The sequence below is a fragment of the Equus asinus genome, chromosome 29, assembly GCF_041296235.1.
Source record: "Equus asinus isolate D_3611 breed Donkey chromosome 29, EquAss-T2T_v2, whole genome shotgun sequence".
NCBI classification, from domain to species: domain Eukaryota; kingdom Metazoa; phylum Chordata; class Mammalia; order Perissodactyla; family Equidae; genus Equus; species Equus asinus.
Genome location: NC_091818.1, coordinates 20,019,291 through 20,031,801, shown reverse-complemented (window position 1 = coordinate 20,031,801; position 12,511 = coordinate 20,019,291). Strand labels below are relative to the sequence as shown.

Sequence of the window (12,511 nt, the reverse complement as noted above, 5' to 3'; positions counted from 1 at the left end):
CTTCCATAATAACATACTCTAGAGTAGCTATTCCCTTACCCTAGAACTTCCTATGGATTCTCTTGACACTGATTTTGTTGTCACACAAAAGATTTGACTGGGTCACGCTCTTTTGTCATTCTGCATTTTTAACTCCCAGACGAGCTCCTTTCCTTGAGGAGCAGAGCTATCCATCCACAGGTGTCACTTTCTCCTGCCGGAGGCCTGGGACTCCCCAGGCCAGCTCCGTGCTGGGCCTCCCTTCAGACAGTATCAGACAGGGCATACCAACGTGTCTTTTTTTAGAAAAGACCATAAGTGTCTTATCTTACTCCTTTGGAATTTTCCACAGTTATTTAACCTCTGGTTTAGGAAAAGTTGGTTTGAGGGTTCTTCAGATGTCCCTGAGCTCTTACATCAGATCTGCGAGCTCGTCGCGCTGGAGGTGGATGGGCGACTCCTCTTGCCAAGGTGCCTCATTTCCATCTCTCCTCCCGGCTGACTAGAAACCTTGTGGTTAAAATAACACAGCCTCTATTCAGAGCTCACGCTCAGAGCTGCTGTCGGAGGCAGATTTTGGATTTAAGAAACTCTCAGAAGATGCATTTGAGTGGCTTTTTAAATATCCCATTTTAGACTCCCATGAAGAAATCAGGGATCTCATCAGGTAAACATTTTCTTTCCTTTTTCGTGGTTTTGTTGAAAAGATGATTAAGAAAATTGTGTCTGTGAACGTTGGAAGAAGCCAGCTGCTTTCTGGCTTTTTACCGTTGAGCAGGGTTTGTGTCTGTTTCTCTGAAAGAGGAATAAAGTGATGAAACCCAGAATCTCACAGAGAGAAAGCTCAGTGGCAATTCTCTGTTGGTGGAGAAAGGGCTGGGTGTACACGGAAGGGATCCGCCGGGTGGGGCAACCAGACTGCCTTTGGTGTCCACAGGTCGCCAAGGTGAGAAACCAGAGTCGGGCGGTCTCGTTCGCTCTCGGGTGCAGTTTTGGGCGGCTCGTCACGTGACCAGCTCACACGGGAGTGGTTCTCACCCCTATCTCGGCATCATATCTTCTTATCTAAAAAAGCTGAACTGCTTCTCTTTTTCTTGCCACTTTCTCCTCAAGAAATTGGGTACCACTCTATCAATCTATTTACTTATAGCCCACTTCTAAATTTTTGGGAAATAGAGCTCTACTATCACATATTTTCATATTTTTAAGTTCATGCCTTTCTCCAGTGATAGATCATTAAAGATTTGTCTTACATCTGTGTGTAAAATGTATTAGCATTTTCTTTGAACACGCGTAACTATGACCTCTAGAAATAAAAGAACGGCTCATTTGTAGAGTGAGTGCATTTTTATTTTTCTGAAAAACTCGCCTCCACTCCTCTGGGTCTTTGCTCAGTTGTGCAGTGTTTTTTTTTTTTTGCAAACATTTGTGCCTGTGAAATCTTTTGGTGTATCTCACCCTAGCTGGACCAGGTGTTCATTTGCCAATTGTGTGTGTGTCTCTCCCCTCCCCCAGAGATCTTTATGTTTCCTTTAAAGTTTTAATGTGAAGAAAGGTCCATTCCTATTTGATGCTAGAGCCAAATGAATCCATCAATCCATCAGTCGTTGGTCAGTCAAGCTTTTCTTCAAGTTCATTCTATATGTTTGATATTGGAATACTCACCAGGGTTGGGGAAGGGTTGTCACCAGGAATATAAATAGCATCGTTGTAAGGTGTTTACCATGTATTTTGACTCCTGTCTATATTCAGTAAATAATTACCAAATATTATAGTATAAAATGAAGTGCCACATTTCAAACCTCAGATTACAGGAAAGGCTGACGTAACAATACGACTGCTCTTCCTGAGAGCTTGCTGTGCAGCACGTCCTAAGCGAGGCACTTTGCAATCACCCCATTCTCTCAACAGTGCTCATTGTACAGATGGGGAAATAGAAGCTTCCTGAAACGCTGAGTGTCCTGCCTCACGGCTGATGGATGGCAGGCTCAGTGCTCAACTCTCAGTCTGGGGCCAGTCCTCCTGCTCAGACAGGCAGCAGAAAATGTGCCCCAGAAGAAGTGGTCCCTGGGCTGGGCCCCAAAGGGCCGTGTGGTGTCCAAATGGCTGGAAGGAGCCATTCCGCAGGTGGGGGTCAGGGTGGAAGGGGCCAGTGTGTCTGGAGGACAGTGCAGCAATGTGTGCCCTGATGAGAGGCAGGAAGGAAAGTGGTGGGTTAAAAGAGGCAGAGGGGTTGAGCCCAGAAGGAGCCGTTTGTGCTTCTGGACTGAGGAGTGAAGTAAGGAAAGTGGAGTCAGATCATGACGAATCCTGCTCAGCGCTGTCTGTCCCCAACCCATCCCCCCGAACCCCCCTACCTGGAAGGCTCTCTGCCTGGGTCACTGTCAGTCTCAACCCTCCTGCCTCAGGCCTCCGTCCAGAGCTCACCTCATCTGAGAGGCTTCCTTAACCCTCCCATTCAAGGAGCAACTCCATGACCACCCTCACTTTCTTCTTTTTTTATTGTGGTGAAATATACATAACATAAAATTTACCCTTTTAACCATTTTAAAAGTGTACAATTAAGTGGTATTTAGTGCATTCATAATACTGTGCAATCATCAGCATCATCTAGTTCCAGAACATTTTCACCATCCCAAAATGAAATCCTATACCCATTAAGCGGTCATTCCCCATTCCGCCATCCCCCGCTCCTGCAACCACTGATCTGCTTTCTGTCTCTATGGATTTGCCTATTCTGGACATTTCATATAAATGGAATCATACAATATACAGCCTCTTGTATCTGGCTGCTTTCACTTAGCTTATGTTTTTGAGGTTCACCCATGATGGAGCATGACTCAGGACTTCATCTCTTTTTCGGGCTGAATGATATTCCATTGTACACATCCACCACATTTTGTTTATCCATCCATCACTTGATGGACCTTTGAGTTGTTCTCACCTTATGACTATTGTGAATAGTGCGGCTATGAACACTCTTGCACAAGTTTTTGTTGGAACACGTGTTTTCAATTCCCTTGGGTGAATATGTAGGAGAGGAATTGCTGGGTCATATGGTAACTATGTTTAGCTTTTTGAGGAATGCCAAACTGTTTCCCACAGCAGCTGCACCATTTTGCCTTCCCATCAGCTGAGTATGAGAGTTTCAAGTTCTCCACATCCTTGCTAACATTTGTTATTTTCTATTTTTTTATTACAGCCATCCTAGTGGGTGTGAAGTGGTATGTCATTGTGATTTTGATTTGCATTTCTCTGATGACCTTGAGCGTTTGTTCATGTGTTTGTTGGCCATTTGTCCTGTTCACTTTTTATGCACTTTATGTAGCTCTATTTTTCTTTATACATAAGTCCTATGATCTATCACTTCCTGTCGCATTGCACCTTTATTTATTTACTATCTGTCTCCTCCTGTGACTACGCTCCATGAGGACAGGGACTATGTCCGTTTTGTTCATCATTGTGTCTCAGTTCCTAGGACAGGGTTTGGTATTGTATGGACCCAGTATATATTTGCAGAATATTTGAAGATGGAATTATATGTCTATTCCCCCACCCCCAGGCTTAGGCCTCCCCTTCCTGCAGGTGGATCAACGGAGGGGAGAGCCACAGCCGGTCCACACGTCAGTCCCTCCCCACATTCCCTGCCCCCAGGCCATGTTGCTAAGGCAAAGGATCATAGTGCCTTCTGCCACCCATCCACCCCTTGGCTTATGGGGAGAGAGGCTGGAGTAGCCAGATGCTTATAGAGATAACCAAGGTTTGAGGTAATGAGAGCCTGAGCGAAGGCAACAGCAAGGAAAGCAGAGTGGGAGGAATAAAGAAGAGGGAGGTATTTAAAGAACTATCATTAAGGCTAGGTGACTGGCTGAGGAGTCAATGAAGGTAACCTCAGATTTTGAACTCGGAGAGTTGGGAAAGTGGTGGTACCGTTAATTATAAAAGGAAGTTGGGAGAAAGAGTCTATTTGTGAGAGGGGACAGGAGAGGCTTGTTTTATGTTGAATTGGAAAAGACAACAAGGGAGCTGAGTAGACACATCCAGGGTGTGGTGGCAGACACAGCCCTGGAGTTTAAAGGGGAGACCAGGACCTGAGGAGACCAGACTGAAGATCCTGGTTTGAAAGGCGAAAGAGAAGCGTCAAGGAAATCAGTGAAATTCGGAGACTGGGTCAAGTTTCTGAGAGAGGTGGGGAAGAGAGAGACACCAAACACAGAAACATTTCTATGGTGAGGGGTTGGGTGGACGAAGAGGAGTGAGTGAAGGAAAGAGGAGCGAGAGGAAAGGGAAATGGGGAGAAAACCAGAACAGGGAGATGGGGAGAAAGCCAGAACAGGGAGATGCTGGAGCCCAAGGGAGGAAGGAGGTGAGGGAGCACACGGACAAGAGGGTGAACAAGAAAGGAAAGGAGGAGAGAGAGAGTAGGGAGACGGAGAGGGTGAGAGAGAGAGAGAGAGAGGGAAGGAAGTGTAGGCTGGAATATGAGTTTATGAAGAAGGCGTTATTACTGAGCCTGGAAAACTTTGACTTGAGGAAGAGCATTTAGTGGTGGAAATCTCCTCCCATGGGCTCTGTGAAATCTCTGGAGAGGGGACAATGGCTGCTGCCTTTCCTTTCTGGCTGTGAATACCAAGTTGGGGGCTTATACAGAGGAACTGAAGGCAGGGCTATGGGGCACATAGCTGTGGGCCTCTCACTTTGAGCGTATAGTATCGTCCCAAAACTGGAGTTTTTCTAATAAAATTTTCACCTCCGCATTGCAAAGCAGTGACCCTCAGGCATAATTCTGGATGCTAATACTTCTCCAGCTCTGAGCCTGAATAAAGAGAGAACTTCTGAGAGCCAAATGCACGGGGCTGACACTCCACGATTGCTGCTCCCCATCCGCGGCCACTCATCACAAGATAGGGCTCTTGACATGTTTCTGGAACATAAGCTACTGACTAAGGTATCCTAGGTGGAAGAAGGGCATACCAGGATAGAGGTGCATATTTTATTAAATACTATGGCCAAAAAACTTTTTTAAAGTTTTCAGAAAGTTGTCCCTTATGCAACCAAAGAGCAGATGAGAGTTTCTTGTTCATTCCAAAATGATGAGACTTCAGGACTGACTTCTTTGGATGCTGTGTTTTCTAATTTCATTCCATCGTTAATTTACATACTTATTCATGTAACAAATATACGCTCACTCCAAGCCCACTGATGGTCCCCCCGGGAGGGGCATCTGAGGCCCTGTTTCGCTTCTCCGGTCTCAATAAAGAGGCAGGACTGCCCTGGGGACGGGAAGTGATCACAGAAGCGAAGTGTGGAGAAAACAGGGGCTGTGAGGGCAGGTGGGGAGGGCTCCGCACACACGGTTGTGGCCTCCTTACCTCTGAGCTGGCGGCATCTCCTTAGCATGTCCAGCCAGGAGCATAATAACCAAGAAGTCAATAGGAGAATGGGCACCTTGCAAGGCATTCAGTCTCAAAGATCTACAGCCTTGTGTTCATCCAAATTAACCTTTTGCGCAACTTCAGGTTTCCCAGTGACAAAATCCTAGAGTGTGCATTTGCTTTTCATGATGTACCCTTCCCTGTTGCAGAACATCTCTTTAAAATGATAGGTGATGTTTCAAGCGTCATCTACAATGACGGTTCTATTGTTCTAGAATTGTGGTGGAAATGAAATACTGGTTGGAGTCTTAGTGCCCAGGACGTTTGCCCTGAGGAAGTGGTGTGTTTCTTCCCCAATGTTGCCACTAGGAAAGAAACGATTAGAGAACTTCACAGAAGGTTAATGTTGGGTCTGAACCATTTCAGCATAGAGGATGTCAAATCACCGTTCTGAGTTTTTGCACATACATTGTAAAACCAGCCTTTGCTCTTTTCTATTTGTCGAAAGCAGTAACGTTAATGTTAATGTATAACAGCAGATGATAAAAATGAAACAACTCTCCCACTGGCATTAGGCTTTGAAAAAGTGCTGTGTGAATTATTTTACAACAGGTTTACCTTCCTGATCCTTGATTTTCCTAAATTAATAATAAAATTATATAGTCTGATTTCAGCACATGCAAACTGAAGGTGAGGAATTGGGCCAGAAAATTGCCAGCAGGAGCCCCTTGGAGGTTAAATGTCACCCACAGTGCAGGGCTGGTGACAAGCACAGTCAGGCTCAGCTTTTGTCTCCTTATCATCCTTCTCAATACCAGTCATAGCAGGGATGTCTAAAAATTACTTTCACCTCTCCCCTTGTTCCCCCTCAACAAAAACATCGCCAACTGGAGTTAGCGATAGAGGGGAATGTTGTCCCTCAGTGAAGAGGGTGGATTTAGGAATAAAACTGACCTGGTTGGTTCTCCAGTCTGCCTCTTTCTAGCACTAACTCTCTAAGCTTCAGTTTCCTGATCTGTAAAATCAAAGTAATAAAAGCTCCTAGCCCACAGGAGTGCTGTGACAATTAAGTGAGCTAATGTGCTCACAGCTCTTAGCACATTCAATCAATGTGAAGTATTATTATCACAGGTAACAAGTGAATAACAGAACTGAGCTGCCATTTTTCAGCCCACTGCCAGCTTGCCTCTCTTCTCTCTCCTGTGAGTTTAATCTCACAGCACAGTTCTAATGAAGTTGCCCCTCTGCTCAGAATGGTGACTGGATGAAACCAAGACTCCTTGGGCATGGCATGCACGCCCCCTCCACAAGATGCTTCACTCTCCCTTCCCACCTCCGCCCCCTCCAGCCCTTGGGAGCCCTACACTCCAGGACCCCTCAAATCATTTCCTTTTTCCTGAATGAGCCCTATGCCCCAAGGCCTCTGTGAATTAGCTTCTGATGCCTTCATTCCTAATGCCCTTTCCTCCCCCTCTCTGTTTGCAGGCTGGTTCCAATCAGAACTAGTCAAGCTGGCATTAACTTCTTTTTACGCATTTCCATGAAACTTTGTGCCTCCACCATAGCCCTTCCCCGCCTCTCTTTGAATTATCGCCCCCGTGTTATACAGCAAACTGCTGGAAAATTGAAACCAGATCATGTTCATTTTTATGCCTCCGAAAGTATTTTGCACATAACCAAACAGTAGAAAAGGTTGGTTGAATTGAATTAAGAAGTTGACTCTCTAAGTGGTTATTGTCAGTAGGTCGTTACAGTAACAATAGAGAAAGGGCTGGTTTGGGATGAAGAGAACTGGATATTTATGTTTATATACATATATGTATACGTGTGTACCTGTATATGTAAGTGTGTGTGTGAAATATATATATGCGTATTTCTGCATTTGTGAAATAGACATATGACATGTGAAGTTCCTTCCAACTCTAAGTCTGAGAGTCTGAGTTACTGGCTTCTCTATCCTTGCAATACACCTTTATATATCATGGCAAGAGAATAACCAGGGCTCTACCATAGAGTGCCGTGGGACACTGACTACACGGGAGGTGAGTCGCCAAGAGTGGTCTAAGGGCACTGTACCAGCTCACCCTCCCGCCTGATTGGCCTTTCCCGGGCAAAAGCCACAGCGGAGTCAGCTCATGATTTCAGTCCTGCTTTTAAAGTCCGAATGTCGCAGGTTGTCTGTTCTTCATTGCAACACTTTGCACGGATGGCTGTGCCTAGCCCGTGATAGACACTCCATAAATATTTCCTGAGTGCCTGTGCGGATAATCTTCCCTTTCACTAAAAAAGTAATAATAAAACCAAGATTTCTTAATACATTTATGACAGGACTCTGTGTTTAAAAAACAAAGTCACAATTTTCCCCAAGAATAATGACCCCTCCTCTAGATGTTATGCGCACATTAGCTCACTTAATTGTCACAACATTCCTGTGGGCGAGGAGCTATACAGTCAGATATTTTTCACTGCATATGCCATGTATCATATAATATTATTTGTAGAGCTTTTCACTATCTAAAATTATTTTGTATATGTTTGTTCATATGTTTATCATACATCTCCCATAGAATATAATTTTTATGAGCAGAGGGCTTTTCTTTTATCTTATTCATTGCTGTTTCCCCAGCACAGCGCCTGGCACACAGTATTTGTTCAATAAGTACTTGCTAAAGAGAATTGTAATTTATATCAAGAATTTGGTACTAAATAAGGTCTAATAGCCAGTCCTGGTGGTCTGGTGGTTAAGATTCGGTGCTCTCACCTCTGTGGCTCGGGTTCATTTCCCGGTCAGGGAACCACACCAGCCCTCTGTCGGGTGTCATATGTGGTGGCTGTGTGTTGCTGAAAGCTGTGCCACAGGTATTTCAAAAGCCAGCAGGGTCACCCATGGTGGACACGTTTTAGCAGAGCTTCCAGACTAGACAGACTAGGGAGAAGGACCTGCCACCCACTGCCGAAAACACTGGCCGTGGAAACCCTGTGAATAGCAGTGGAGCATGTCTGATACAGCACCACAAGGTGAGAGGATGGTGCAGAAAGACAGGGCAGAGTTCTGCTCTGCTGTCCACACGGCGCTAGAGCCAGAATTGACTAACGGGCGCTAATAGCAAACAAGGTCTATTAGAAAGGAAAAATCACTTAACCAGTGAAGAAGGCTCATTCTGAAAAAAGAGAATGAAGCCTGAGGCATAACTGCTTGACTAGGTTTAGGGAGATGGGATAGGACTAATGGGAGTTTTTAGCCCTGATTTGTTTAGAAAAAAAATGAAACTAGACAGAAAATGGGAAGCTGGGAATCCCCTGAAGGTTTTGGAAACTGAGACCTCTTTTTCGTGGTGTTGTTTTATGTTTCAAAGGGAGGGGGTGAGAAGAGTTGGAATACATGTAGGTTTCATGTTCCCCACTTTTTAATACTTTTCTTTAAAAGGAAATGAATATGGAATAGAAAGATTATAAATTTAGAGAAAGTCTATGAAAGAGATAACAGAAAAAGACAGGGTAGAGGATAAAGTAAACATCTCAGAGACAATGCAGCTGTCCTGGCGGAAAGGAAGTAAGCAAGGAGTTCAGAGGCTATCAGTAAAATCAAGTGAAGGAAACAGTGAAAAAAAAAAAATCAGGAATCGCATCCTTAAAGAAAGAACCACAGACGCAATTCAGCTTGCCAACGGGAGATCCAACGGTTTAAAGGAAACAGGAAGTTTTGGGGGCGAATGTGGTAAGTGGAGCAAATAAGGGAGAGGTGGGTGGAATTTTAAGGTTGAAGATTTCATGACAAGAAGCTATTGGACAGTAAGAACTTTGGAATGGCACTAAAGAGAAGCTGAGTCATCCCAGAGCGGAAGGAGACTTTATAAAAAGATGTGAAAGTGTTAGGAATTGCAAGACAGTTGTCATACTTAAAATCTTATGAGCAAACCAGAATTCATTCATTCTTTCATTTAACATTTGTTGAATGTCAATTGGGCACTGGGGATACAAAGGTGAATGAATCAGGCCAAAAGCAATCACCGCTTTCTTAGAATTTACAAATGAATAAATCAGATAATCTCAGTGATGAATATATATATTCAAGCAGGTGTTCTGGGGGAAGGAGTCCAGATGGGAGAGTGGCTAACGAGGGAGCCAGGCCTGGATGGGGTGGGGAGGGGTAGAGGTGTAGGCAGGCCTTCCAAGGAGCGGCATTGGAGCTGGGATCCGGATGGCGAGAGGGATGGGGGTTGGGTGGAAGGATTCTTCTAGACAGAGGCTACAGCACACACTAAGTCCTATGGAGGGAGGATCATGGCACCTTCAGGAGACAGAAGGAAGACCAGTGTAGTGGAGAACAAAGAGTCAGGGGAAGTGGGGTGTACTGAGGCAGGAGCAGCGGGCAAAGCTACATCAGGCAGTGCAGAGGGTCACGGTAACTATTTGGAGTTTCATCCCCAGAGCAGTAGGATATCATAGCGAAGGATGATTTCTTGCTTACAGGAAGAATGAGATGTGATCAGTAGCTGGAATCTCCAGATGACCCATACTCATCCATTTGTGTGCCAAAACTTCATATTTTTACCACTTTCAGTGGACAAAGGTATGGATGAAGTCTGCTCATTTTCTTGTTATTTTTCCTCAAGCTCATGTCCCTGAACTCAACATTTTCTCAGCAGTCCAAGGCATCGATTACTATACTTTTGAGTTATAAAGACTGCTTGTCCAATAATCCTGGACTGCTTTTCTCTTAACAGTCCTGTTTTCAACCTTTTTCTTTTCCATTTCCAGTTGCTGCCATTTTATCTGCCTCTCTCTCTAAATGGCTGCTTCCAATCTGTTGTGGAATGGAAAACCAGAGAACTCAATCAAGAGGCTTCAGTTGAGCTTGAGCACATGGGCTCTGTGGTTCGCCAGGGCCTTTAGGCTTCTTCCTCTGCCCCACTGTTGTTCCAGTGTCAGGGCAGCTGGAGTGAGCTCCAATTGGTACCTGAGAGCTGCGCTGTCCAATACAGTAGCCACTAGCCACCAGCCACCAGCAGCTATTTAAATTTAATTAGTTAACATTAAATAAAGTTAAAAATTCAAGTCTTAGTCTCACTTGCTATATTTCAAGTGCTTGATGGCTGCATGTGGCCAGTGGCCGCCATATGAGATAGCACAAATCCAAACACTGCTATTATGGCAAAAAGTTCCATTGCACAATATTAGAGCATTGATGGAGAGCATAAACCAAATGGTCTACACTATTGTCACTCATATTTTTAAACATCTATCTGACAGTAACTCCAGGCATGTACCAAATGCAGAGTTAGATGTGGCCTTTCTTGTTCCTCTAAGCTTACAAAAATAATCCTGTAAATTATTCCTTTCAGAATTGTTATAATTACTGTAATGCTATTGAAGAAACGCTCAGAGATCTGCTATTTCCAGCAGAGAAATAGACTCAAAGCTAATTAAAACGCCACAGTTGCTCACTGGAAAATCTGAGCTCTTGCTTGATTCACCTTCCCACAGTGTCTCCAAATAGACACATGTCACATGCAGCCTTAATCATCTATTCCAGAAATTCCATGGTACACCTGAGCCTTCCTCAGTTCATACCCCAACCTCAGGAAGCCAGGCACACTCAGGAACCCGAGACCTTGGCAAAAATAGATGCTCATTTTTTACAGAAAGCAGCTCGTTGAACTGATGAGCTAGTTATCCTATGTTCTGAGCTCAGAATAGCAAATGAAGAAGAAACAGATCGAAAACATTCTGGCTGAATGTTATATAAAAGTCATGTCAAGGTGTGATGAATAATGCATTAGCGACTCCTTGATTTTCATTATGTGCCAGCTTGAGACTGCAGTGTGTGCCTAGAGACTTCCGTAATAATCACAGTCATAAAGTCGTTTATATGTTGTCACTAATCCCTGTATCAGCTCTGTAAGGGAGGGAGCTTTTTCCACGTCTCACAGATGGGGAAACCCTAACATCGCAGGGAGGTGGGGTTAGCGGCAGAGCAGGTGTCCACCTCTAGGCTGGGTGGCTGTGTCCCCCAGAGGCGGCCCTCCACAGCTCTGCTCTCAAACGCACGCTCTCCTATCTCCCGGCACCTCTTGCGGTGGGAAGGCCAGGGGAGGAGCGACAGCGAGAGGAGACCTTTATGGTCCGGGCTAATCGTGTCTTTCTGGAAGCTTCTCCACACTCTAGCTCCTCTGGTGACTGCGTGGCTTGTGTGCATTGAACCTTGGCTTTTACTGACAAGGCAAAAAAAGTGGAACACAGCAGGTTTTTTTCTGACTGTTGTGATCAGCTGACTTAACATGACAAGAGTTTTAGAGAGAAGCTCCACTCTATTTGAAAACAAACAAATAAGTGAACACGGACAAAGAAACAAAAAACTGCACAAAGTCTCTAGGGTGAATGAGAACTGCCTGCCTTTTGCTCATTTGGTCATTTTTTATTACCACTGCTCCCAGGATAAAGTGAGGCTGGGGTTTTAGGATTCTATAGGATTTCTGCCCTAGAGAACCTCAGCTGCTGACCTGAGCGTCTTGCAAATATTTTCTGCACAGCTGTCATGTGCCAGGCACTTGGGATGCAAAAATGAGTGAGATGCAGTTCTTGCCTGAGAGGAGCTTAGAGTCTGGCCTGGAAGACCAACAGGTAAGGTAATAATTAAAACACAGCAGAATAAACGCTGTGACATCAGGACATATGAAGTGCAAATGAGAAGAGAACTAAATGCACAACTCCAAATTCCAAGTTACAGCAGATCTGACAGGGACGCAAACTCAGAAATGGGACGAGATGGGGAGCAGGCACAGCTCCGCGTGGAGCCCAAGCACTGTTGTTTTTCTCTGGTTTTTATCTTCCTGGGATCCATACTCTGGAGCCAGGCAGGGCTTTCCTCCTACATGGGTGGGATACAGAGCACCAGCACCTGCTTTGTGGGAGTGGGTCCTGGAGGCCAGGTTACAGGTGGGACCCAGCGGTGTGCACATAGTCATGCTTCCTGGAAAGCTCCCCGCTCCCCTGGCAGAGGGTCTGGACCAGCCCCCACTGAGAGTGCTCCTTACCTGAGAGTGGGCTGATCCTTGCTTTGCAGAGGGCTCTGCTCCCTCAGGAGAGGTCTTCCGACAGCTGCCTGAGGGGCAGGAAGACCCCCAAGACAACTGAAATGCCACTCTGTTTACCAG

General features: G+C 45.1%; 1 protein-coding gene across 1 annotated transcript in view; it reads left to right on the top strand.

Annotated features, from left to right (window-relative positions):
- The first annotated feature begins 364 nt into the window (after positions 1–364).
- JCAD (junctional cadherin 5 associated) overlaps positions 365–12,511 on the top strand; it is a 79,498-nt gene continuing 67,351 nt past the window's right edge. Inside the window, exon 1 of the mRNA XM_044761885.2 lies at positions 365–646. The gene's annotated coding sequence lies outside the window, so the exon portion shown is untranslated. The remainder of the gene's footprint in view (positions 647–12,511) is intronic.